This window comes from Somniosus microcephalus, chromosome 4 (assembly GCF_052327205.1).
Source record: "Somniosus microcephalus isolate GS21.2 chromosome 4, FLI_Smic_1.0, whole genome shotgun sequence".
Lineage (NCBI taxonomy): Eukaryota > Metazoa > Chordata > Chondrichthyes > Squaliformes > Somniosidae > Somniosus > Somniosus microcephalus.
This window is the reverse complement of record NC_140990.1, coordinates 263,514,693-263,540,081: the sequence shown is the minus strand read 5'-3', so window position 1 is coordinate 263,540,081 and position 25,389 is coordinate 263,514,693. Positions and strand designations below refer to the sequence as shown.

Sequence of the window (25,389 nt, the reverse complement as noted above, 5' to 3'; positions counted from 1 at the left end):
AGAGAGTGGTGAACTTGTGGAATTCTCTATCACAGAAAGCAGTGGAGGCCAATTCATTAAATATATTCAAGAAGGAGTTAGATATATTTCTTAAGGCTAAAGGGATCAAGGGATAGGGGGAGAAAGCAGGGACAGAGTACTGAATTTGGATGATCAGCCATGATCGCATTGAATGGCGGAGTAGGCTCGAGAGGCCGAATGGCCTACTCCTGCTCCAATCTTCTATGTTTCTATTTTGATCCAAGCTGCCACTGACCCACCTATTCCATGAGCCTCAATTTTGTTAAACAGCCTTCTATGTGTTACTTTGTCAAACGCCTTCCGAAAATCCATGTTGACAACATCCATTGCATTCCCTTCATCAGTCCTCCCTGTTACTTCATCAAAAAATTCAATTAGATTAGTCAAACACGATCTGCCTTTTACAAAACCATGTTGGCTCTCCTTAATTAGCTTAAACCTCTCCAAATGCCCATTAATTTTTTCCTTGATTATTGTTTTTAAAACTTTACCCACCACTGATGTTAAACTGACCAGCCTGTAGTTACTAGCATTGTCCTTCTTGGACAATGGGGTCACATTTGCCACTTTCCAATCCTTAGGCACCTTCCCTGCATCTAGGGAAGATTGGAAAATTATGGCATGCCCTTCCCTATCTCCTCCCCTCCAATTCCCTTAGCAACCTGGGATGCAAGCCATCTGGACCAGGCAACTTATCCACTCTTAAGCATACCCAGCCTATCTAGTACATCCTATCTATCAATTTTCACCCCTTCCATTGCTTCTACCGATATTTTGTCAGCATCCACCCTCCTTGTTAAACACTGATACAATGTACTCATTGAATATTCTAGCCTTGCCCTGCGCCTCTAAGCATATATCACCTTCTTTGTCCCCAATAGGCCCCACCCCGCCTCTTACTACCAGCTTACTATTTACATGCTAGAAGATTTTTGGGTTCCCTTTTATGTTAACTGCCATTCTACTCTCATATTCTCTCTTTGTCAATCTTATTTTCATCTTCACTTCCCCTCTCAACTTATTGTATTTGGTCTGGTTCTCCTTTGAAGAATTCACCTGATGTGCATCATACACCCTCTTTTTTTTGTTTCATCATCTTCTCTATCTCCCTCGTCATCCAAGGAGCCCTTGCTTTGGTTCCCTTACCCTTCCCTCTTGTTGGAATGTACCTAGCCTGTACTTGGAACATCTCCTCCTTAAAAATCACCCATTGTTCCATTACAATTTTTCCTGTCAGTCTTTGGTTCCATTTTACCCTGGCTAGATCCTTTTGCATCCCATTGAAGTTAGCCCTATTCCAGTTTAGAAGTTCCACTCTAGATTGTTCATTGTACCTCTCCATTGCTAATCTAAATCTTATGATACGATGATCACTCGTACTCAAGTGTACTCCCACAGACACTTGGTCGACCTGGCCTACCTCATTCCCCAGCACCAGATCCAGCAATGCCTCCTTCCTAGTTGGGCCAAGAACATACTAGTCAAGGAAATTCTCCCGAATACATATCTGAAATTCTTCCCCCCCACCCTTTCCCTTTACCCTAGCATTATCCCAATTGATATTTGGGTAATTAAAGTCCTCCAATATCACCACTCTATAGCTCTTGCATATCTCTGCAATTTCCCTGCAGATTTGCTCCTCTACCTCCCTCTCACTATTTGGAGGCCTGTAGAATACACCCAATAGCCTGATCATACTCTTTTTGCTCCTCAATTCTAACCAAATGGATTCTGTCCTTGTCTCCTCAAGAACATCCTCCCTTTCCAACACTACAATGTCTTCCTTAAATCAGCACTGCCACCCCACCTCCCTATTTTCCTTCCCTATCTTTTCTGAACACCTTGTACCCTTGAATATTAAGTGTCCTATCCTCACCGTTTTTAAGCCATGTTTCCATTATTGCCACAACATCATATTGCCATATGGCTAATTGTGCTTGTAGCTCACCAACCTTATTCACCAAACTTTGTGCATTTACATACATGCATTCTAAACTCATTTTTGAATTTTTCATAGTCTTTCTTAGTCTGCTCCTATCTAATATGGTACTACTTCCGCCTCTAAAACTACTTTCTTCTCGAGTACTATCCAACACACTCACTCTTTTATGCACCTTATTCCTCTTTTCTACTCCTATATGCCTGTGCCCATCTCCCTGCCAAGCTAGTTTAAACCCTCCCCAACAACACTAGCAAACCTCCCCACGAGAATATTGGTCCCGGCTCTGTTGAGGTGTAACCCGTCCGGCTTGTACAGGTCCCACCTTCCTCTGAAATGGTCCCAATGCCTCAGGAATCTAAAGCCCTCCCTCCTGCACCATCTCTCCAGCCACGCATTCATCTGTTCTATCTTCCTATTTCTGTACTCACTAGCACTTGGCACCGGGAGTAATCCGGAGATTACAACCTTTGAGGTCTTGCTTTTTAACTTCTCTCCTAGCTCCCTAAACTCTGCCTGCAGGACCTCATCCCTCTTTCTGCTTATGTCATTGGTGGACAATGACCTCTGGCTGTTCACCCTCCCCCTTCAGAGTGTCCTGCAGCCACTCAGTTACATCCTTGACCCTGGCACCAGGGAGGCAACATACCATCCTGGAGTCACGTCTGCGGCCACAGAAACGCCTGTCTGCTCCCCGAACTATCGAATCCCCTACCACTATTGCTCTTCCACTCTTTTTCCTTCCCACCTGTGCAGCTGAGCCACTTGTGGTGCCGTGGACTTGTCTCTGGCTGCACTCCCCAGAGGAACCATCGCCCCCACCAGTACTCAGAACAGAATACTGGTTGGAGAGCAAGATGCACTCCAGGGTCTCCTGCACTACCTGCCTGGTCCTCTTCTTCTGTCTGGTGATCACCCATTCCCTCTCTGCCTGCATACTCTTAAGCTGCGGGATGACCACCTCCTGAAACGTGCTATCCATGTAACTCTCAGCCTCACAGATGTACTGTAGTTACCTTTGCAATTCACTTATGCTCATATTTTCGCGATCTTTTAAGCCACATAATTGGTTTGCGCCCAGATTACGTGCGTCTCTGGGTGCAAATGCAGAGGAAACTCCAAGCCTGTAAATTTCACCCACATATCCCAGCAAGTATTAAATAGCATGGTGCTAATACAGTAAGCAAAAAGAGCTAGGATTACTCTGACATAGCAGGTTATCAACCGTGGCTCAGTGGGTAGCACCCTAGCCTCTGAGGCAGAAGGTTGTGGGTTCAAGTCCCACTCCAGAGACTTGAGCACAAAAATCTAGGCTTATCAGTGCCATACTGAGGGAGTGCTGCACTGTCGGAGGTGCCGTCTTTTGGCTGAGATGTTAAACCGAGGCACTGGCTTTTCTCTCAGGTGGACATAAAAGATTCCATGGCACTATTTTGAAGAAGAGCAGGGGAGTTATCCATAGCCAATATTTATCCCTCAATCAACATCGCTAAAAAAAATTATCTGGTCATTATCACATTGCTGTTTGTGGGAGCTTGCTGTGCGCAAATTGGCTGCTGCTTTCCTAAATTACAACAGTGACTACACTTCATTGGCTGTAAAGAGCTTTGGGACATCCAGGGGTCTTGAAAGGCGCTATATCAATGCAAGTTCTTCCTTTCTTTCAAAAAACATTGCAAGTAAAAGTTCTGATGAAAGGTCATCGACCTGAAACATTGGGCTGGCTTTTCATTGAGGAGGCGTGTGGGAGGCGGGACTACAACTTTTGGGGTTGTAGTCCCGCCTCCATCGAGTTGTGGCCAACCCACTTGATTTTCACTTGATTGACCTTGTTGAGCCCGCCCAGCAGGCTCAGCAGGCCAATTACGGGCCACCCGGCAACAGGTGACATCACAGATTGACATTTCATCTGTCAAAAGCTTTTGACAGATGAAATATCAGCATTTGACAGCTGTTTGAAGCTGTCAAACACTGACAATCTGTACTCCAAGTTAATTCCTTCCTCTCAGGCTGATTTGGAGATCTCTCCAGAACAGAAAGCTGAATGCTGCAACTTTTGACAGCTCGTGGCCATTCTGCTTTCTGTGCCAGTGAGATGAGGGATTTCCCGAGACCTGAAGGAAGGAAGGCTGTAAAAGGTAAGTAAATGTAATTAAACGTCTTTAAACGCTTTACACACACCAAACACACTTACCTCTGCACTCATGCACCCATCACTCACCTGAACACCGGGCATCTCGACCCCTTCAGCCCGACGGCCTGCCTCGCTAACTTGGCGTGGTTTGGAGCCGTCGGGAATCCCACACTTCAGCAATAAAAATAGGGATTAGGCTAAAAACTTTAATTGGCACTAATCCCCTTCCCGCGTCGGGGTGGCGGGTCCCAGAACAGGTCGGGATGGGTTCGTGCCCACCCCCCCCCCCATTTTGAGATTTTAACCCCCCACACGCCTCCAATCCCGCCTCCACGGCCCAATGAAAATCCTGCCCTTTATCTCTGTATCTGTCTCCACAGATGCTGCCTGACCTGCTGAGTATTTTCTGGGGGATTTTTTTATTTGTAAGCAAAATACTTGGGACTTGCTGAGACGCCTTCAGAACCTGCCCAATTCCTGGGAGGTTATGGTAGTTGTCACACCCACAACTGACGCCGCTTTCAACCACTCAAAGCTCGGGATGCCCAAAGCAGCCGCGGCGAAGAGCCCCAATCAGGTGCAGCGGGCGGGGTTTGCGCTCCGCTCAACAGCGGAGGCGGAGAACGAGGAATAGGGAAGTAGAAAAAAAACGGCTGAGGGTGGCAGTTACATAACTTCTGTAGCTGCACGGGAAGAAAATAAAACCCCGAATGACTGCACGAACAAAACGGCCAGCATTGCATCCAGGGTCAAGTTGCCTGCGAAACCTGGCTGCGCTCATTAATAACATCACTGTGCCTGGCGATAGATGCCCATTACCGCTGTCCCGGCCGCTGTGTCGGGGAAGCAGGATGCAACGCCGCTTGGTACATGTTTTAACACTTCAGCACCCCATTATAACTGTCAAAATAATACAGCTCACTCACCAAATCCCAGTGTCCGTGTCCTTCCCCATTGCTTGAAAATTGCACAACCTCCACCCCAATTAAACAGGCTCGGCTTTGCACTACGTTGTATGACACCGTTTCTGGTAGCTTATGTGATCATGACCTTACTCAGAGATTGATAGCTCAAGTAGCCCAACAGGAATGCGGCGCTGCAGCCAATGCGGGCTCGGTTTCGTATTTACAGCACCAATCAGGGCAGGTCAGGGAGGGTTTTTTTTAATTGTGCGTTATCTTTGCCCAGCCCAGTGAGTAATCCCAAAGTGTAGGAGACCGAGTGGCTGTGATATTGATGATAACAACATAATCATTTCTTTTATAGCTTTTTAAAAAACAACACCCTAGTTAAACTGTACTTGTGTTGATGCAATGTAATTATTTGGGGAGGGGTGGATTCATAACGGGATCAGCAATCTCCGATCAGTTCAGCATTTGGGGCAAAAAAGATCAAACCATTTTTGGCCCTCCAGCACTCTGGCACACATGGAAATCCATCGCCATGTTTAAGAGTCTCCAAATCAAACGACTGAGAAATCTACATAACTGCAGTTTCTGTTGCCTCAAATGGGGTACATCGTCTGTCAAAGAGGCAGACCCCAAATATCTGGGCCTAGATAACCTAAGCACGGATGGGCAATAGCTTAGCTACTCCCTCACCCCCCAGCAGTAGATCTTAATCATTTTTATCTAGAGAATAGAATAATTAGGGATCAATAGACCTGGTATATTCTGAGATAATCTCCAGGAAGTGAGGTGGAGCTGATGACAAGGGTATGGAGTTTGTGATAGCGGACAAAGGTCACGGCTCTAGTCTTCCCAGTGTTTAACTGAGGAAATTACAGCTCACCCAAGATAGAGATACAACTTTGCCAATGCACCTAGTACACATCTGTAAAGCATCAATATATGAAATGCCAAGTGAAAATAAAGGAAACTGACTGACTCTATTTGTAAAACTGTGACAACTGTCAGTATACCGTGCTGGCGGGGCGGTCTACATCCTCGGTGTCGACCTGCTCTTTTCTTCACCAAGGCTCCTCCTGGGCTACTAGAGTCGACTCCGCTTTGCCAGTTTTTCATGGTTCCATCTATATGTGTTTTACCCCCAACCACCTAAGCTATTCACACATTCTCTGTGATTTCTCTCATTATGCCTCCTATTGGCTCATGGTAATATCACTTCTGCCAATTAATCGTCTTCTGTTTTTCCCTGAATCACTTTATAGGTCATTCAATTTAATTTCTCTTAAGTGTATGTGCATGTGTGTGTGCTTTTCCCATCCTCTGCTTTATTCTGTTCCTTTTTAAATACTGTTCAGCTGTAATATTCTCCAATTCTGACGATGGGCCTGCACCTGAAACAATTGTTTGTTTGTTGTCGTCATAGATGCTACCTGACCTGCTGAGTAACACATTTTTTTCAACTTTTTGCAGAAGTGATTGGATAGATAAAGGGAATGCAGTGGATATAGTGCAAATTAATTTTCAGAAGGTGTCTGTTAAAGTGTGTCACAAGAGGCATGTTAGAAAAATTCAGGCATCTGGTATAAGAGGATAGCAGCATGGATAGAAAGTTGGTTGAAGGGTGGAAGCTGGAGAAGTGGAGCATCGTGAGGTTGTCCGTGTAGACACCCTAACCACATTAAAGAAGCCATCCCCTATGGACAAGCCCTGCGAATACACAGGATCTGCTCAGACGAGGAGGAACGCGATGGACACCTGCAGACGCTGAAAGACGCCCTCGTAAGAACGGGATATGACGCTCGACTCGTTGATCGACAGTTCCGACGGGCCACAGCGAAAAATCGCATAGACCTCCTCAGAAGACAAACATGGGACACAACCAACAGAGTACCCTTCGTCGTCCAGTACTTCCCCGGAGCGGAGAAACTACGCCATGTTCTCCGCAGCCTTCAACATGTCATCGACGATGACGAACACCTCGCTAAGGCCATCCCCATGCCTCCACTACTCACCTTCAAACAGCCGCCTAACCTCAAACAGACCATCGTTCGCAGCAAATTACCCAGCTTTCAGGAGAACAGCGACCACGCCACCACACAACCCTGCCACGGCAACCTCTGCAAGACATGCCAGATCATCAACACAGATACCATCATCACACGTGAGGACACCACCCACCAGGTACATGGTACATACTCATGTGACTCGGCCAATGTTGTCTACCTCATACGTTGCAGGAAAGGATGCCCCGGAGCATGGTACATCGGTGAGACCATGCAGGCACTGTGACAACGGATGAATGGACACCGCACAACAATCGCCAGGCAGGAGTGTTCCCTCCCAGTCGGGGAACACTACAGCAGTCAAGGACATTCAGCCTCCGATCTTCGGGTGAGCATTCTCCAAGGTGGCCTTCGAGACACACGACAACGCAAAATCGTCGAGCAGAAACTGATAGCCAAGTTCCGCGCTCATGAGGACGGCCTCAACCGGGATCTTGGGCTCATGTCACGCTACATGTAATCCCACCTGACGTAGAGTCATCCAGACTCAAGTCGTCGTTGGCTTGTTCTCTCTGCACAGATGCAGCTGGACCTGCTGTGATTTCCAGCAAAGTTTTTTGGTTTTTTTCTGTTTTTCATACAGACCCCAGCATCTGCAACATTTGACCCCTTGTGACCCCACCTCATTGTTCTTTGATGTAATGTTTTCCTGACTGACCTGTTTGGACACCATTCACACCTTTGATTGCTGTGATTATCTCTCTGCCGAGGTGTGATAAAGGGCAGTTAGAAAGATTACCTGTAATCATCTGGCAGTTTTCTCTGACCATATATGCTGTGCCTATATGCTTCTCTTCACTTCACCTGACGAAGGAGCAGCGCTCCGAAAGCTTGTGATTTCAAATAAAGCTGTTGGACTATAACTTGGTGTTGTGTGACTTCCTACATTTGTCCACCCCAGTCCAACACCGGCATCTCCACATCAGGGAAACTATAAATATGAGGAGAGATTTGAGATACTGGGACTATTTCTACCAGAACAGGGAAGACTAAGAGGAGGTTAATAGAGATTTTTTTAATGATTAAGAGTCTTGATACAGTGAATAGAGAAAAGCTTTTTCCTTTTGTTGGGGAGTCAGTGAGGAGGCATTGGTTGTTAATTTAAAATGATCATTTAGAGAGTGATAAGAGAGGTTAGCAAAAATGTCTTTAAAATGAGAGTTGTTTGAGCATGGAATGGGAGTGGTTGAGGCAGAGACCATTACATCTTTTAGGGGAAAATTGATAAGGTTCCACATGGCAGACTGGTCACGAAGTTAAAAGCCCATGGGACCCAGGGCAAAGTGTCAAGTTGGATTCAAAACTGGCTCGGAGACAGGAAGCAGAGGGTAATGGTTGGTGGGTGTTTTTGTGACTGGAAGACTGTTTCCAGTGGGGTTCTGCAGGGCTCAGTACTAGGTCCCTTGCTTTTTGTGGTATATATCAATGATCTAGACTTGAATATAGGGGATATGATTAAGAAGTTTGCAGATGATACTAAAATCGGCTGTGTGGTTGATACTGAAGAAGGAAGCTGTAGACTGCAGGAAGATATCAATAAATTGGTCAGGTGGGCAGAACAGTGGCAAATGGAATTCAATCCGGAGAAGTGTGAGGTAATGCATTTGGGGAGGGCTAACAAGGAAAGGGAATACACATTAAATGGTAGGACACTGAATAGTGTAGAGGAACAAAGTGCATGTCCATAGATCCCTGAAGGTAGCAGGCCAGGTGGCATAGTGGTTAGCACTGTTGCCTCACAGCGCCAGGGACCCGGGTTCGAATCCGGCCTCGGGTGACTGTCTGTGTGGAGTTTGCATATTCTCCCCGTGTTTGCGTGGGTTTCCTCCGGGTGCTCCGGTTTCCTCCCACAGTCCAAAGATGTGCGGGTTAGGTTGATTGGCTATGATAAATTGACCCTTAGTGTTAGGGGGATTAAATACGTGGGGTTACGGGGATAGGGTGGGATATGTGTTGGTGTAGGGGTTACGGGGATCGGGTGGGATATGTGTCGGTGCATGCTCGATGGGCCGAAATGGCCTCTATCTGCATTGTGGGTTTTCTGTGATTTCTGTGATTTCTGTGATAAGGTGGTTAAGAAGGTATACGGAATGCTTGCCTTTATTAGCTGTGGCATAGAATACAAGAGCAGGGGGGGTTATGCTTCAACTGTATAAAACATTATTTAGGCCTCAGCTAGTGTACCGCGTGCAGTTCTGGTCACCACATTACAGGAAAGATGAGATTGCACTAGAGAGGGTACAGAGGAGATTTACAAAGGTGTTGCCAGGAGTAGAGGATCTTAGCTATGAGGAAATATTGGATAGCCTGGGTCTGTTTTCCTTGGAACAGAGGAGGCTGAGGGGAGACATTATTGAGGTGTATAAAATTACGAGGACATAGATAAAGTGGATAGAAAGGGCCTATTTCCCTTAGCAGAGGGGTCAAAAACCAGGGGGCACAGATTTAAAGTAATTGGGGGAAGGTTTAGAGGGGATTTGAGGGGAAATTTCTTCACCCAGAGGGTTGTGGGGGTCTGGAACTCACTGCCTGAAAGGGTGGTAGAGGCAGGAACCCTAACCACATTTCAAAAGTACTTGGATGTTGGGATGCTCTAACCTGCAGGGCTACGGACCAAGAGCTGGGAAGTGGGATTAGGCTGGATAGTTCTTTGTTGGCCGGCGCGGACACAATGGGCCGAAATGGCCTCCTTCTGTGCTGTAACTTTCTATGATTCTATGATTCTTTGAAGCAGAGGAAGAGAGTGGGGCAGTGCGATTAGTTTTGGATTGCTCAAGCAAATAACTAGCACAGACATGAAGAGCCGAATAGTTTCCTTCTATGATATAAACTCTTATCGATGTCAGACAATATCAGGATAATCCTAGAGTACTGAGTGGTTTTGACAGAGGAGATTGAGACCTCATAGTGCTTGATGTGGTCCAGCCAGATGTGGTGAACGGCAGATATGCTTAGGTCTGTGCCACTTGGACTTGAAGGAGCAAAGCTGGGGACCATACCAGAGGAAACAACCAAAGGTGCCAGTGGGGGAGAGGTTGAGCAAATCAACAGCAGAAATATCATGGTGAATGGAAGGTCAAAGGTTAGGCTATTAGGAGCTTGACAGTGCAGTTGTAAGTGACTTGTGGGAGAATTCTTTCCAAGGACAGGCACAGAAGGTAATGGGTTGGAAGTGGGGTCGATGAATGTGGGTCGTGAGAGATACAAGGAATTGGTTGGAGATGGTCTTGTCAGCGATCGAGACATTGGGAGTAGCAAGGGTGTGGCAAATGGTAAGGTTAAGGGGGTGGCTGTGAAATGGGTAAGAGTTTACATAGAGGGAGAGGTTTATGAAGGACAAGAGGGCAGTGGATTCAGAAGAGAGAAGGCAAGGGGAGTTGAAATGGAGATTGAAGTCACAGCGCAAAGACTGAGAGAATAAAGGAGAGATGATAGCTCGGTTAAAAGTTCAGAATAGTTCTTGGGGTCCGACAGACAATGAGGAGTTTAAAGGAGACATAAGAGAGGTGAAACAAGGTGAGGTATCAAAAGAGGAGAAGGTGCTGCTAATAGAGGGAAAGACCAGGGCCCCGATTTTCGGCTTGTGTGGGGAATGGTCGGGTTTCCCCGAATGTGGGGTTTCTGACACACATAAAAAAGTGTCAGCCAGCTCCACGCAATTTTCCCTCAAGTGGCCAATTAATTCCCAGCATGTGGGAAGCCTTGCTAATTGTCCAATTCGAGTCAGAAATCCCCACAGTATGATGTCATCATTTGTGGTGCTTTCAAGGTCCATAGCAAGCATTGCATCCTCTGAAGGCTTCCAAACGAACCATACAGGATGGCAGAGGAGCCTGCAGCAGCTGTGGCCAGTGCCAGACACCGAGCTGCCTCCAAATTCGACGAGGCTTCACTGCAGGCATTATTGGATGGGGTTAGGGCTCACAGGGAGGTCCTCTTCCCTAGGTCAGGGAGGAAGAGGCCTCCCACTGAGACCAATGCTACATGGATGCAGATGTCAGCAGATGCCAACTCGCTGGGAGTCACCAGAAGAACCTTGGCATTACATCTCTAACTCCTTCCTTTACTCCCCCACAGTACCATCCAGAGCCCCCGTCCTCACTGTGGAGGAGGAAGAGGCTGTGCAGCCAGACTCCTCAGAGGAAGCTCCAACCTCTGAGGGCGCAGCGTCAGCAGAAGTAAGCGCACCCAGCACCAGCGCAGACACTCACACCTCGGGGGGACCTTTGGGACATAGAGTAGTGTTGTCACCTGGTGTTTCACAGCTCACAAGTGAGCCTCAGCAGATTCTGGAGACAGGGACGGCAGTGGAGAGTCCTCGTCGGAGGGTGCAGGACTCTGCCAGCTCAGCTCAGCTGCGCTGCATGTCGATCTTCTGCCTCTGGGTCCATCCGCAAGAGAAGAGGTGATGGATCTCCATGCACAGATGCAGGAGTCTCTGGCAGGTTTTGTCTCCAGGGTCGCTGCGAGTGTGGAGCGAATGGAGGAGTCCATAGCGACCATGAGCAGAGCCTTTGTGGAGTCATTGGCGCATGAACACATCACCATGGAAAGGTTGGCAACCTCCATGCAGGAGATAACTCGCCAGGGTACGGAAAACATGGTGAGTGCTCATAAGAGAATGACATCTCTTGAGGAGCATTGGCCATCTGTTGAACAGAGAAACCAGATCTTCATGGAAGTCCTTCTAAGTAGGACTGCCAGTGCAGAAACGGGTCCCACTGGCCCCCTAAAGCGCAGCAAGGTGCTCTCAAGCCACTTCCAAGCGCTGGCCCCTTCTGGTCTGTGCAGCTTCAGGTGAGTGAGCAGCAGCCTGGTGCTCCTGGTGCTCATCCTGCTGTTCCTGGTTCTGCTGCTGCCACCTCTGCTGTTGGAGATCCTCTAATGCCAGGAAGGGAAGGTACCAAAGGCCTCCCATGCTTCTGGCAGATGCCTCCGTTGAGGGGGCGCTGAGTTAGGGTGGTGAGAGGGGCTTCCCAGGAGCTCACACTGGAGAAGTGTGTGAGGGTCCAACTTTCTACAGCTGCTCCTAAGGCTTCAAAAAGTTCCCCCAAGCCTTGATCAACAAGGTCCTGCAGCCTGCAAATGCTGCCTATTTAAATCACTTCAGCCCTCAGCGACCTGCTGCTGCAAGCAAGCAAGCCAGCTGTTTTCACGCCAGCTCTCATCAGCGGGGTTCCCCGCAGGCGTGTTTCATGTGGGGAAAGCCCCAAAGTCACAACAGCCCCGGAAAATCTTCCTTAACAAGGTGATCATTGGTGATTAGTGCTCCAACGAGCAGTCCCGCCAGCGGCGGCCGGGACTGAAGCGGGGCGCGTGGAAATGGCGATCCGAAAGTCGGACGGGGCAGGGAATCAGGCGGGGGTCCCGACCCGCTTTTCCGCTGATTTTTGGCCCCCGGCCGCATGAAAAGCCGCCTGACAGCGGCCAGAAAATCGGGGCCCAAATGTTTGGGTGATAAGGGCCACACCGGCACTGCATGGCTTGGGCAGCATGGATTGCTGGCAAAGTATTTAAAAGGGTAGACATGAAAGGTGGCATTACTGGGTAACAGGAAAGGGAGGAGGCAAAACACAAGGGCCCAAGAGAGGCTAGAGAAAAAAGGGTGATAGGAGTAATGGGCTCAGGCCTGGAGCACAGCTAAAATGTCATGAGAATGGACTCAGAGGGAATAAAGGTTACATAGGTATGACAGAGGTTAGAAAAGACATGTTTTGATTGTATACAGGTGCCTTGTATCAGATGGATCAAAAATAGTTACACATAGTACACTTGGTACTTTAATGTTACAATAAAATATTACAATATCTAATTAATCAACTGTCAGTCCACAGGTGTAAAACTTCACTAGATTAACAACCTCACCAAGCACAAACGCACTCCACAAAGCAACTCTCAAAATTCAACAGAATTTATCCTTTTTTAGTGAGTCTCCCTGTGCAGGTTTCGTGGGTAAAGGCAGCATTCACTGGTCTGTCCTGAAAGCTTATTAAAATCTTTTAAGAATATGGACACCCCAAGCCATGCTCTTGAAATATTTATAGCCAGAAGTGGTGCTGCCAACTGTGGATCGTTACTGGTCTGATATAATAGCTACAATATAATCACAGCCTTGTGTACAAACACAGATTCACATTCTCACACAGTTGTCACAAACAACAGTTTAATCACGTCAGCAACAGAAAATGCTGGAAACACTCAGCAGGCCAGACAGCATCCGTGGAGAGAGAAACAGAGTTAACGTTATTTTGCTATTGTATTAGTTTAATCAAGTCTTCTGGCCTTTAGATAAGCAGCTATTCATTTCACCTTGTAATGACTGTAGATTATATTTTCTGAAGATTGCACCATTACCCATTTAAAACACTATTTTCCAGATAAATAGAAACATAGAAACATAGAAAAATAGGAGCAGAATAGGCCATTCGGCCCTTCGAGCCTGCTCCGCCATTCAATATGATCATGGCTAATCCTCTATCTCAGTACCATATTCCTGCTCTCTCCCCATACCCCTTGATGCCTTTTGTGTCTAGAAATCTATCTATCTCCTTCTCAAATATATTCAGTGACTTGGCCTCCACAGCCTTCAGTGGTAGAGAATTCCACAGGTTCACCATACTCAGAGTGAAGAAATTTCTCGTCATCACAGTCCTAAATGTCCTACCCCGTATCCTGAGACTGCGACCCCTCGTTCTAGACCCCCCAGCCAGGGGAAACATCCTCCCTGCATCCTCCCATGTCTAGCCCTGCCAGAATTTTATATGTTTCAATGAGATCCCCTCTCATTCTTCTAAACTCTAGTGAATACAGACCTAGTCGACCCAATCTCTCCTCATACGACAGTCCTGCCATCCCAGGAATCAGTCTGGTGAACCTTCACTGCACTCCCTCTATGGCAAGTATATCCTTTCTTAGGTAAGGAGACCAAAACTGCACATAGTACTCCAGGTGTGGTCTCACCAAGGCCCTGTGTAACTGTAGTAAGACACCCTTGCTCCTGTACTCAAATCCTCATGCAATGAAGGCCAACATACCATTTGCCTTCCTAACTGCTTGCTGTACCTGCATGTTTGCTTTCAGTGACTGGTGTACAAGGACACCCAGGTCCCTTTGTACATCAACATTTCCCAATCTAGCACCATTTAAATAATACTCTGCCTTTCTGTTTTTCCTACCAAATTGGATAACTTCACATTTATCCACGTTATACTGCGTCTGCCATGTATTTGCCCACTCACTCAACTTGTCTAAATTGCCTTGACGCCTCTTTGCATCCTCCTCACAACTCACAGTCCCATCAAGTTTCATGTCATCAGCAAACTTGGAAATATTACATTTGGTTCCCTCATCCAATAAAACGCCAATATTTAGGGGGGAAAATCTCTAACTACTTTTAAATATCTGAGCCTGTACTGTGGGCAGAGCAGCACTGGCCAGCTGCCCCTTTGCAGACAACATTTTTTTTGTATATGCTCAGGACCTCTGGCGTTGACTCTGCCAAAGTTCATGGCATCAGGGAAGGTCCCTTACCCTGCATGCCCCCAGCAGGCAACTGCACCATTAGGGGCACTTCTTAAGCCCAAGAGGCCAGGAATCCCTGCCAAAGTCAGCCTACCTCAGAGAGGAGAGGGAAGATTCCAGGGCTCCCCTTAGAAAGAAAATTTTTGCCACTAATCGAAGTAAGCCTACTTTTTGAAAAGCGTCAGGGATCCAAGCCACATCCTAACCTTGGACCTCCCAAGGTGGGCCCCACAACTGCCATTCCTGAGGCTGGTATGCCTCTTTCTACTGAGAATACCAGATGATCTCCAAACCAACGTTTCCAAGGGCAGGGACATGAGAACTTGTGATGTTGGGAGTCCCTGATCCCATGTCTGTCCCTTCTTATGTCACCAGCCTCGTAAAAGACAGACGGAGGCTCAGCCCTTTACAAGACCAAGAGAGAATTCTTTCACAAGGCCAGGATTCAGCACATCTGGATCCTGGCTTAAATTCTGGAACTTCCAATGCGTTCCTGTTAGAGTTGTAGTCGGAGTTCACCTGAAGAGCCAAGGATTTTCAGAAATAACAACAGAAAATGCTGGAAAAACTCAGCAGGTCAAGCAACATCCGTGGAGAGAAATTTGAGTTGACGTTTCGGGTCGAACCCTTTTTCAGATTTCCAACATCCGCAGTATTTTGCTATCGTACAAGGATTTTCAGTCTCATTCTGTTTTGATGAACCAGCACAAGTATACTATTGGCCTGATTGGGTTCTTTTAAGGGGAGGAGGGAGGAAGTCCCCAACCATAAGTAAGTAGATAGACAGCCTTCAATGCATGTTATATTATTGTTGCCTATATTGATTTCTGCCTATTTCCATTGTTAAACATCACTGGCTAATTCTTAGTCCAACAAAGGTATTGGATTATAAGGTAATAGACAGTAGTTTTTAGAGCCATACAAGACCTTTTATCAGATAAGTAATGGAAAATAAATGCTAGATTTTCCTCTGGGATGGGATTACCACTAGAAGTGCAGCAGGACTGTACTTCTTCTTGCAAGGTGACCCCACCCCATTTTCCCTGGGGACCTGAATAAAATGTTTGGGGCAGATTTAGAGAGGGGCATTTCAACCAAGTTTCCTACTCCTGATTGTTATCCAGTGACCTTTACTGGAAGTGCACATGTGTGGCTATCAAGTGAGGATTGGATTGCGTCCAGATTGTCAACACTCACGCCATTTGGGTGAGATACTGAAGGATAATGGAACAATACCCTAACAAGGAGTCAACACAAGTGGAGGGGAGGGAACACTGTCCAGAAAATTTTAAAAAAATAATAGCATATTTCCATTAGAATTCAACATACTAAGAATTAGGACATCATAGGGACATTTATGTCCGAGTTTACCTGATCCAAAGCAGAAAATGCATTTATGATGGCATGTGGGGAAAACTGATAAATAATTTAAATAAACACCAACACACAGTCAAAAAAAATCACAAATATTCCAGTGGGCAAGTATTCCTCTGGTTAGTCAAAGAGAATCCTGTGATGTCACAATCACCATGTCAAGAGAATGCTTTGACAGTTGCTGTGTCGTTTTGTTTTTGTAGCTGTTTTGATTACCATCTGTGACATCACAGATCTGTAACTAGTTTTGCTCTTGATATTTATTTGATTTAGATTTCCATTCAAATTCAGAAATGTTCTAAACTTTTTGTAGAATTTAGATTATTCCAGCAGCCACTTCAAAACATACTTGGCCCAGAAAATCTGTTGGGATGCGACTGTGCCATTCGTGCCCAACCGCTAAACTCTGCCGCTGACCCTACTGATGTCAGCGGGGTGGGGTCACAGGGAGAGGTCTCAAGGGGCAGGCCATTGGCGGTGTGAGGAGCACATCTGGGGCAACTCCTGCCAAAGATGCCAGAAACACTGATGGAAGCTAGCTGACCCTGTGGGGGTGCTAGGTTTCCCCTCCCCCTCCAAAACGATGATCATGTGTCAGGCTCCACCTCTGCCAGTTTGCACAAGGCACACTTGTTGAGACTAGGCACACCTATGCTGGTGCTACACCGGGACTTAACTGAGGGCCAAGGTGTGGGAATTCCCGACTTAGGGAATCCCCACCCCGACTCAACCCCATTACACTGATAGCCTTATAGGAGTGGGCACGGGCTCCATCCCCATAAGACAATTCTGAAACTTGTCCCTATGGCCAAGACCTGGTGAATTAAGGTTTCAGCCACGCTTGCGGGTGTTGCAGTGGAGTCCTGCCATAATACCAGAATGGCCGAGCAATTTTGGGGCCACTCTGTAGCTTTACTGTTGATACAATGGTCAGTTAAGTTGATACTTACAATGAGAAGTAAAAATATCTGTTTGCAGTGTGATATTTTTTATATGATATACATATTAAACTGGTAGATTAAGCAGGATGGTTTATGCTTTCTATATTTGACCATATAGTAATGTACAGCTGCTAAGTGTGTCAAAAAATATAATACTGATGTCAACCATATGAGAATGGGAATACCATTCACAAAGTCTACAATCAGTAAAAAATTAATAAAGCAATTGAGAAAAGAGGCACAACTAACCACTGCCGAAAGTATTACAGACAATAGACAAACTCTATGTAACAGGAAAATTCGGACACTATAACCTACAAGCACTAATTAACACAATGTGGCAAAATACCTTGCTATTATCCCACCACAAGGCCTCAAATTTTAACTGTGGACTGTTTCATATTGTCTCCTCCCTGTCCTCTATTTCCAAATAGGACCCATTTTATCTAATCTCCGGCAAGCATATGTAACCCTATTTCCTTTGTATTACTTCACATGCAGATTTTGGCTGCTGCTTTGAACCTATGCCCATTATTTCTATCTCCCTTATTTCCCATCGGCACAAGTTGGCCCTTCTCACCTCTTTCCTCCCCTTTCTGTCACCTAGTCATGCTACCTTTCATTTCTCCCCTCTCAGGCACTTTGCGCCCCCCCCCCCCCCAACACCCCATCAATCCCTACCCCCACAAATGACTCCCTCTTCAATAATACAGTCGTGGTTGAGACATCAGGGTAATAAAGTAAAAACTCAGCACGCACTCTGGGCAAGATAGATCGGCCACTGCTGAAAGTCGGAAGTGCCATTTAAATTATGGGGATAGTGTACTCTATTCCCCTCCCCCTCCCCCAAAATGAAGGATTAATTCCTTTGTTCTCCACCTACAATATCCTACGTTAAAGACATTTAAAAAAATCATGTTTTCATTAAAGAATCATAGCATTCACTTACAAATTACATAGGTAAACAAAGTAATTTTTAAGATCAGCAATGTCATATATATCTATATTTATTTATATAATTAGTTAAATGTTTTGCGCATGGACTTCCTGTATAGATTACACCGATTTCCTGTGTTATGACTTTTGAGCAATGCTTTTATGTCAACATTTATAATAGGAAACTCCTATGATAACATTTATAAAAAGCACATTTATTTTGTTCACTTTTTCTATTTTAGAACGTCCCTCTCTCTAAGTTACTGTTACTTTTTCCATAACAAAATAAAGTTTACATGTTATGTCTTTAGTAAGGACTGAAGCTTTGGTAATTCAATAGTTTGGCCTAGACATTTGTCTCGGGCGGTGGCACAAAGCGGGCGGTATCAGATCGGCTGCCCGTTATACACAGCGCCTGATATTCCGTTCCAATGGCACTGAATATCGGGTGCTGCGTATAACAGGTGGCCAATCCGATATCGCCCGCTTTGCAACATCGCCCGAGACGAATTTCTAGGCCTTTGTATTTTACATTCCACTAGTAGCTCTCCTGTGGTGGTTTTGTTCACTGTCAGTCAAAGGAGTCTACAGACTGCTTGGAAACATGATGAGGTTACTCCTTCTTTATTCCTTCAAGTGAGGAATTGGATCTGTATAGTAATGAATCAATGAAATGAAATCTGTCAATAAATGAATTAATTAAACAAACGTGAACTTGTGGGTAAGTAATAAATTTAAAGAGAAGCAGGAATCACGTCTCCACAATAATGGTAATGAATAAATTAAATAAATGCAGGCAAGTAATGGATCCTAGAGAAGAAAGAATTGGGTGAAATCAGTTAAATATACTCAGGCTTGGTACATTTCTGTAGGTAGTGGGATTTACTGAACTTGGGGGTGAAATTAATTAAAATTGAGCTTTTTTCTTTTTTGTCAAAAGCAGAATCTACTGAACTTTGTATGAAATGAATTAAATATAAAGTCAGGCTTTTGGCCTGCAGCAGGATTTTAAATGGATATGAATGGTAAATTAATTAAATAAAATTAGGCTTGTTGCCTTTTTGCCGTAAGTGAATTCCAACAATAAATTAATTACATAAATATAGGCATCATGAATTAAGAGACGTATTAGAGAGAATCGGGTGGAATAAATTAAATAAACAGGGGCACTCAAGTAGGCAATAGATAAAAACCAGCCATACAGAAGAGATTAAGGAAATTGGCAATGAGGTAATAATTAAATAAACTCAACAATGGTGTGAGCTTCTCAGGAATTAATTAAATAAAAACAGCCTTTTGAACAGGTGCAAGCAAATGAATATAAAGGAAAGGGGGAAAAGTTACATTAACTTACATTAAAACAGAAAGCGGCTGGAGGCCCAAAGAAGTTCCCAGATTGGAAAGCAGAGTTAGAGTTACATTTAGAGTTAGACCAGGCAGCACTAGATAAAACTAGCAGCAAGCATGAGTGAGCACGTGCAGGTAGCAACAGAGTTGCATGAAGGGATTGGCTAGAGATCCAGCTAGAGGCTACCCTCAGCTGCCTAATTCCTGGTTTAGTGCCATTCAAGAATTCTGTTTTCTTAGCACCATCAACTCATTGAGACTTTGAGAGTGGGCAAAGCACCCTGCAAGATTCATACATGTCAACCATTAGCTTTTTAAGTTGGCATCAGCAGTTTAAATCTGCGTGTCAGCTTGCCAGCACTTTTTTAAGAAAAATCTTTTTTTTTCACTGAATTTGGAGGTTGTCATTACATTCAGACATTAATCTTTCCCACTGTCTCCGGCCCTGCTTCAGCCCATCTGCTGCTGAAACCCTCAGCCATGTTTTTATTATCTCCAGACTCGACTATTCCAATGCTCTCCTGGCCAGCCTCCCACTTTCCACTCTCTGTAAACTTGAGCTTATCCAAAACACTGCTATCCGTATCTTAACTCACACCAAGTCCCGCTCACCCATCACCCCTGTGCTCGCTGACCTAGATTGGCTCCCGGTCCAGCAACGTCCCAATTTTAAAATTCTCATCTTTATGCTCAAATTCCTCCATGGTCTTATCCCTCCCTATATCTGTAACCTCCTCCAGCCCGACAACCATCTGAGAACTCTGCATTGCTCCATTTCTGGCCTCTTGTGTATCCCCGATCTCCTTCCCCCCTCCATTGGCTGCCGTGCATTCAGCTGCCATGGCCCTAAGCTTTGGAATTCTCTTCCTAAACCTCTCCGCCTCTCTACCTCTCTCTCCTTCTATAAGATGCTCCTTAAAACCCACCTCTAATGTATCCTTATGTTGCTTGGTGTCAAATTTTGTCTGACAACGCTCTGTGAAGCACCTTGGGACGTTTTGCTACTTTAAAGGTGCTTTAATAATACAAATTGTTGTTGATGTTAGTTGTACACGAACTTGAGGCAGAAATATTTCAGATGAGCTGATGGGTTTCTCAGAGTTGCCATTACAGGTGTGTGCATTTCATGTTTGCCCCCAAAGTAGTTACATATAGCAAGTAAGCTGCTAAAGTGCAGGTTTGAACATATTTAATTTTCCGGAAAGAAACTATGACAATTGTCTTATGTGGTTTATTTTCTTCAAGATTGGCTGCAGAAGCCTTTTTGAGATATGGTGGTTCACATCCTGCTGTGAATACATTAAGTCACTTTATTTAAGTATTCCTGAAAATGGACTTGCAGAATTGTTAGCGTTTAGAAATAAAATAGGAAGTGGGCTTGGAATAGTGATGGGGCTTTACTTAATTTAAAGAATTGTGGGGGTACCTTAGTTATTCTCTCAGGTACAGCGATGCTAGTCACTTCTGTAAGTGGTCTAATCAGGAGTGTGCCTGTACGGCCCGATGTCTAATTATATGATAGCACAACCTGGGGCTATACCAATAGGACCTCCTTGTGATCTAAACTGGATTTCATACATGCCCTCATGTGTGAATCTCCAATGTTCTTAAAGGCAGACTGAAACAATGAAATGAAGCTCAATATGAATCAGCTGCTTTATTTTACAGATAAGTGAATGTAAAGATTAGCAATCAAAGCAAAATCCACTTACTTCACTTCTCTGTTTGAAAAATGGAAAACGATAATAAACCATGCATGCTGTCATCATTTTAGGCTGACTTACTGGCTTTTTTCATTAACTTTATTTCCAGACTACTTCAGCCAGGGTGAGGGCTGTGACACTAACTTCCTCCCTTGTCAGTGATGTACCATTAAGCCAGTCAATAAAACTAGTTGCCTCTCCTCACTGCCTTGGAGTGTGGGATTAAAGTAAAATGCTGCTGCTATTCTCAAAATGAATAGGGACCATTCTGGTTAATGGAACGATTGACCTTCGTTGTATCTCTTTGGAATAGACTGTAAGCTGTGACATTGCTTTGTAGAGTCATAGGGCTAAAAATTCAGTGGCCTGCGCCACCAGTTTGCGCCCAAAGAGGGCTTTTGCGCCACTGTGCAAACCTACCGCCATATTTAGCGGGGCGCTAATGGCGGCGTTAGCCAGTAGCGCTGCGCCGCCACCGATGACGTCATCGGTGTGCGCAGCGCCCCGCTATCGCCCCGCTGGCCATATTTGGTTGCTGCCGCCTCCCCCGCGCCGGCCGCTAACAGCGACCGGTACACAGGGCCTACCTGTGCCGGTAGTGGGGCGAGTTAAGGTGGAGGTGCGGCCAGCCGCTTTTTCGGCGGCCGCCTGCCCGCACCTCCATCCCCGGCCTCCTACACCCCCCCCTGCGGCATTGCCGGCTGTTTCCAGAGAGCCCGGCACTTCTCCTTGGTGCCGGGCTCATTTGCCGGCACTCGCGAGCGGGGTTCGCGCTGTTGCAGGCACCTCCCCCTTAAGAATGAGAGGAAGGCCTGCAGTACCGCAGGCTGCCGTGCCGCAGCGGGTGGCGCTGCGGCACTTTACACGCTGATATTCAGTTTCAGCGCCCCAAGCGGGGCGCCGAAACCCTTGTTTAGCGGCCGGCTTCCACTTGGGGCGCTGAAACTGAATTTCCCGCTGGCGCAAGTGGCTCCGCACGCAGCGGTAATTCCGGCGCCCAGGCAAGCTGGGCGCCCCTAACTGAATTTCTAAGCCATAGAGTCATACGGCACAGAAGGAGGCCATTCGGCCCATCGAGTCCGTGCCGGCTCTCTGTAGAGCAATCCAGTCAGTCCCATTTCCCTGCTGTATGCCCGTAGCCCTGCAAGTTTATTTCCCTCAACTGCCTATCCAGTCTCCCCTTGAAAACATTGAGGGGTCGATTTTAACTCAGGTGCGGGGAATTGTCGGGTTCCCCGAATTTGGTGTTTCCCACACGAATCTAAATGGGTGTGTGAGATTGATGCAATTTTAACTCAATTGGCCAATTGACTTCCAACGTGTGGGAACCCTTGGCAAATGAGTATTTCCAGTCAGAAAGTCGCATAATATGACGTCATTATTGCTGCTGCATTTAGGGTCTGCAACAAGCCTTGCTTCTTCTGCAGGCTGCCAACCTTTTGGCATTTGCTGATACACTGAGCTGGAAGCAGAATGGCAAGAGAAAGACCGAGGTCTGCACCCCGTTTTGACGACGTTGCCCTGCAGGCTTTAGTGGAGGGAGCAAGAGCTCACAAGGAGGTGCTCTTCCCTTCATCAGGGAGGAAGATGCCTCCCCAGTAGACAAAGGCTGTGTGGCTGCAAGTGGAAGAGGATGTCAACTCCTTATCGGCTACCCGCAGAACCTGGATACAGCGCAGGAAGAGATTTCATGACCTTCAGCACACTGGAAAAGTGAGTATGAAGTTCCCATCACTCTCAATCTGATCTCCATTGCCTCCCCTCACCAGCACTCAGCTTTAGCAATCTCTTCCTCCACATCCCACTTGACACTGACATAGAAACATAGAAACATAGAAGATAGGAGCAGGAGTAGGCCATTCGGCCCTTCGAGCCTGCTCCGCCATTCAACGAGATCATGGCTGATCATCCAAATCCATGCACCCTTACCCATTCCCTCTCTCTCTATGCTCACATTCACCTAACTATTCAACTCTGCAACCCTCACACTCCCTATCACTTTGATGTTATGAAAACAGCTGACAACACACAGGGAGGGCCCTTGGTCTTGCCACCTCACTCCATCTTTGTCTCCTTCTAAGCATCTATGCTATGGATTCTCTACACTCACTCCTTCATTCTCGCTCAAACTCCACTTGTCTCCCTCATTGCAGGAAAAGAGAGCTCACAATAAAAGAGAATGAGCGAGGACAGGAGGAGGGCCACCATCAGTAGCCCACCTCACCCCCTGGGAGGAGGCGGTCCTGGAGATCGTAGGACTGGAGGATGAGGCGCAAGTGGGGGACGGACAGACGGGTGCATCACAGCAAGCTGGTGACAGAATAGTTTTCCACCTCTCTCATTGACATTGCATGAGTCGCTGATAATGATTCTGGACCTATGATCATCTGCAATATGCAATGTGCATGTAACCTTGGCCTCACATCTAACTCTTTTACTTCCCACAGGACCATCGAGAGCCCCCGTCCCCACTGTCCAGGAGGAAGAGCCTGAGCTTCCAGACTCCTCAGAGGAATCTGCAACCTCTGACGGTGCAGCATCAGCAGAATTCAGCGCACCCAGCACCAGCGCAGACACTCACACCTCGCTGGGACCTTCGGGACATAGAGTAGTGTTGTCACCTGGTGTATCACAGCTCACAAGTGAGCATCAGCAGATTGTGGAGACAGGTACAGCAGTGGAAAGTGCTAGTCGGAGGGCGCAGGACTCTGCCAGCTCGGCTCAGCTGCATGTTGACCCTCTGCCTCTGGGTCCATCCATAAGATCAGCGGGGCTGGAACTCCAGGAACAGATGCAGGAGTCTCTGGCAGGTTTTGTCTTCAGGGCCGATGTGAGTGTGGAGCAAATGGAGGAGTCCATAGCGAACATGAGCAGAGCCTTTGTGGAGTCATTGGCGCATGAACGCATCACCATGGAAAGGATGGCAACCTCCATGGAGGAGAAAAGTCACCAGGGTATGGAAAACATGGTGAGTGTTCATAATAGAATGACATCTCTTGAGGAGCGATGGGCATCTATTGAACAGAGAAACCAGACCTTCATGGAAGTCCTTCTGAGTAGGACTGCCAGTGCAGATATGGGTCCCCATGGCCCCCTGATGTGCAGCAAGGTGCTCTCAAGCCACTTCCAAGCGCTGGCCCCTTCTGGTCTCTGCAGCTTCAGGTGGGCGAGCAGCAGCCTGGCGCTCCTGTTGCTGCTGCTGTTGTTCCTGGTTCTGCTGGTGCCGCGGCTGGTGTTCGAGCTCATCTAATGCCCAGAAGGGAAGGAAATAAGTGGCTCCCATGCTTCTGGTATATGCCTCCGTTGAGGAAGCGCTGAGTGAAGGTGGCGAGCAGGGTTTCCCAGGAGGTCACACTGGAGATGTGTGTGAGGCTCCAACCTTCCACAGGTGTGGTTAAGCCTGGTAAAAGTTGCCCCAGGCCTGAAACAACAAAGTCCTGCCATCTGCAAATGATGACTGATCAAATCTCCTCTTTAATGGTTGACCTGCAGCTGATAGTCAGCAAGCCAATAGTGCTCATTCCAGGTTTCACAGGCGTGATCCCCACCAGGTGTGTTTTACATGGGAAAAGGGTTAAGAATGCAAGGGCCTGTTAAAATGGCATTATAAAGGCCAATTATTGCTGATTAAGGGCCTTAAAGACCAGTCCCGCCTGTTGGAGGCGGGACTGATTCGGGACCATCAGACACACCTGGGTTAAAATGGCTCGGGGTCGGGAACCAGACAGTGGGGGGGGCGGTCCCGACCCCCAGATTTTGCAATTTTAACCCCCCACACGCCTCAAAGCCTGCCTCACGGCTGAGTTAAAATCCTGCCCTGAGTGTCTCCGCTTCCACCACTTCCGTCGGCAGCGAGTTCCAGGTCCTCACCACTCGCTGCGTAAAAAAGTTTTTCCTCACATCCCCCCTGTATCTCTTGCCCAAAACCTTAAATCTGTGTTCCCTAGTCCTTGTACCATCAACTAGTGGGAACAGACTTTCGCCATGTCTATCCAAACCCATCATAATCTTGTACACTTCTTTCAAATCACCCCTCAACCTCCTTTGCTCTAATGAAAACAAATCCAGCTTCTCCAGCCTGTCCTTGTAGTTAAGATCCCCCATCCCTGGAACAATTCTGGTAAATCTCCTCTGCACCCTCTCAAGGGTCTTCACATCCTTCCTAAAGTGTGGTGACCAGAACTGGACGCAATACTCTAGTTGTGGCCTAACCAACGCTTTATAAAGGTTCAGCATAACTTCTCTACTTTTGTACTCAATACCCCTATTTATTAAGCCCAAGATCCCATATGCTTTGCTAACCACTCTCTCAATATGTCCCGTCACCTTCAGGGACCTATGCACATTAACACCCAGGTCCCTCTGAACCTGCACACTCTTTAAAACTGTGCCATTAAGTGTATATTGCCTCTCCCTGTTCTTTCTGCCAAAATGCATCACCTCACACTTCTCTGTATTAAATTCCATCTGCCACTTGTCTGCCCATTCTGCTAGCCTTTCTA

General features: G+C 46.5%; 1 protein-coding gene across 3 annotated transcripts in view; it reads right to left on the bottom strand.

Annotated features, from left to right (window-relative positions):
• Positions 1-25,389, bottom strand: part of gpd2 (glycerol-3-phosphate dehydrogenase 2 (mitochondrial)) — a 188,449-nt gene that overhangs the window by 139,360 nt on the left and 23,700 nt on the right. Inside the window, exon 1 of one of the 3 annotated variants that reach the window (XM_085986320.1) lies at positions 5,021-5,163. The exons of the other annotated variants lie outside the window; for them this stretch is intronic. The gene's annotated coding sequence lies outside the window, so the exon portion shown is untranslated. Of the gene's footprint in view, positions 1-5,020; positions 5,164-25,389 lie in introns of those variants that run through there. 3 annotated transcript variants of the gene reach the window in all.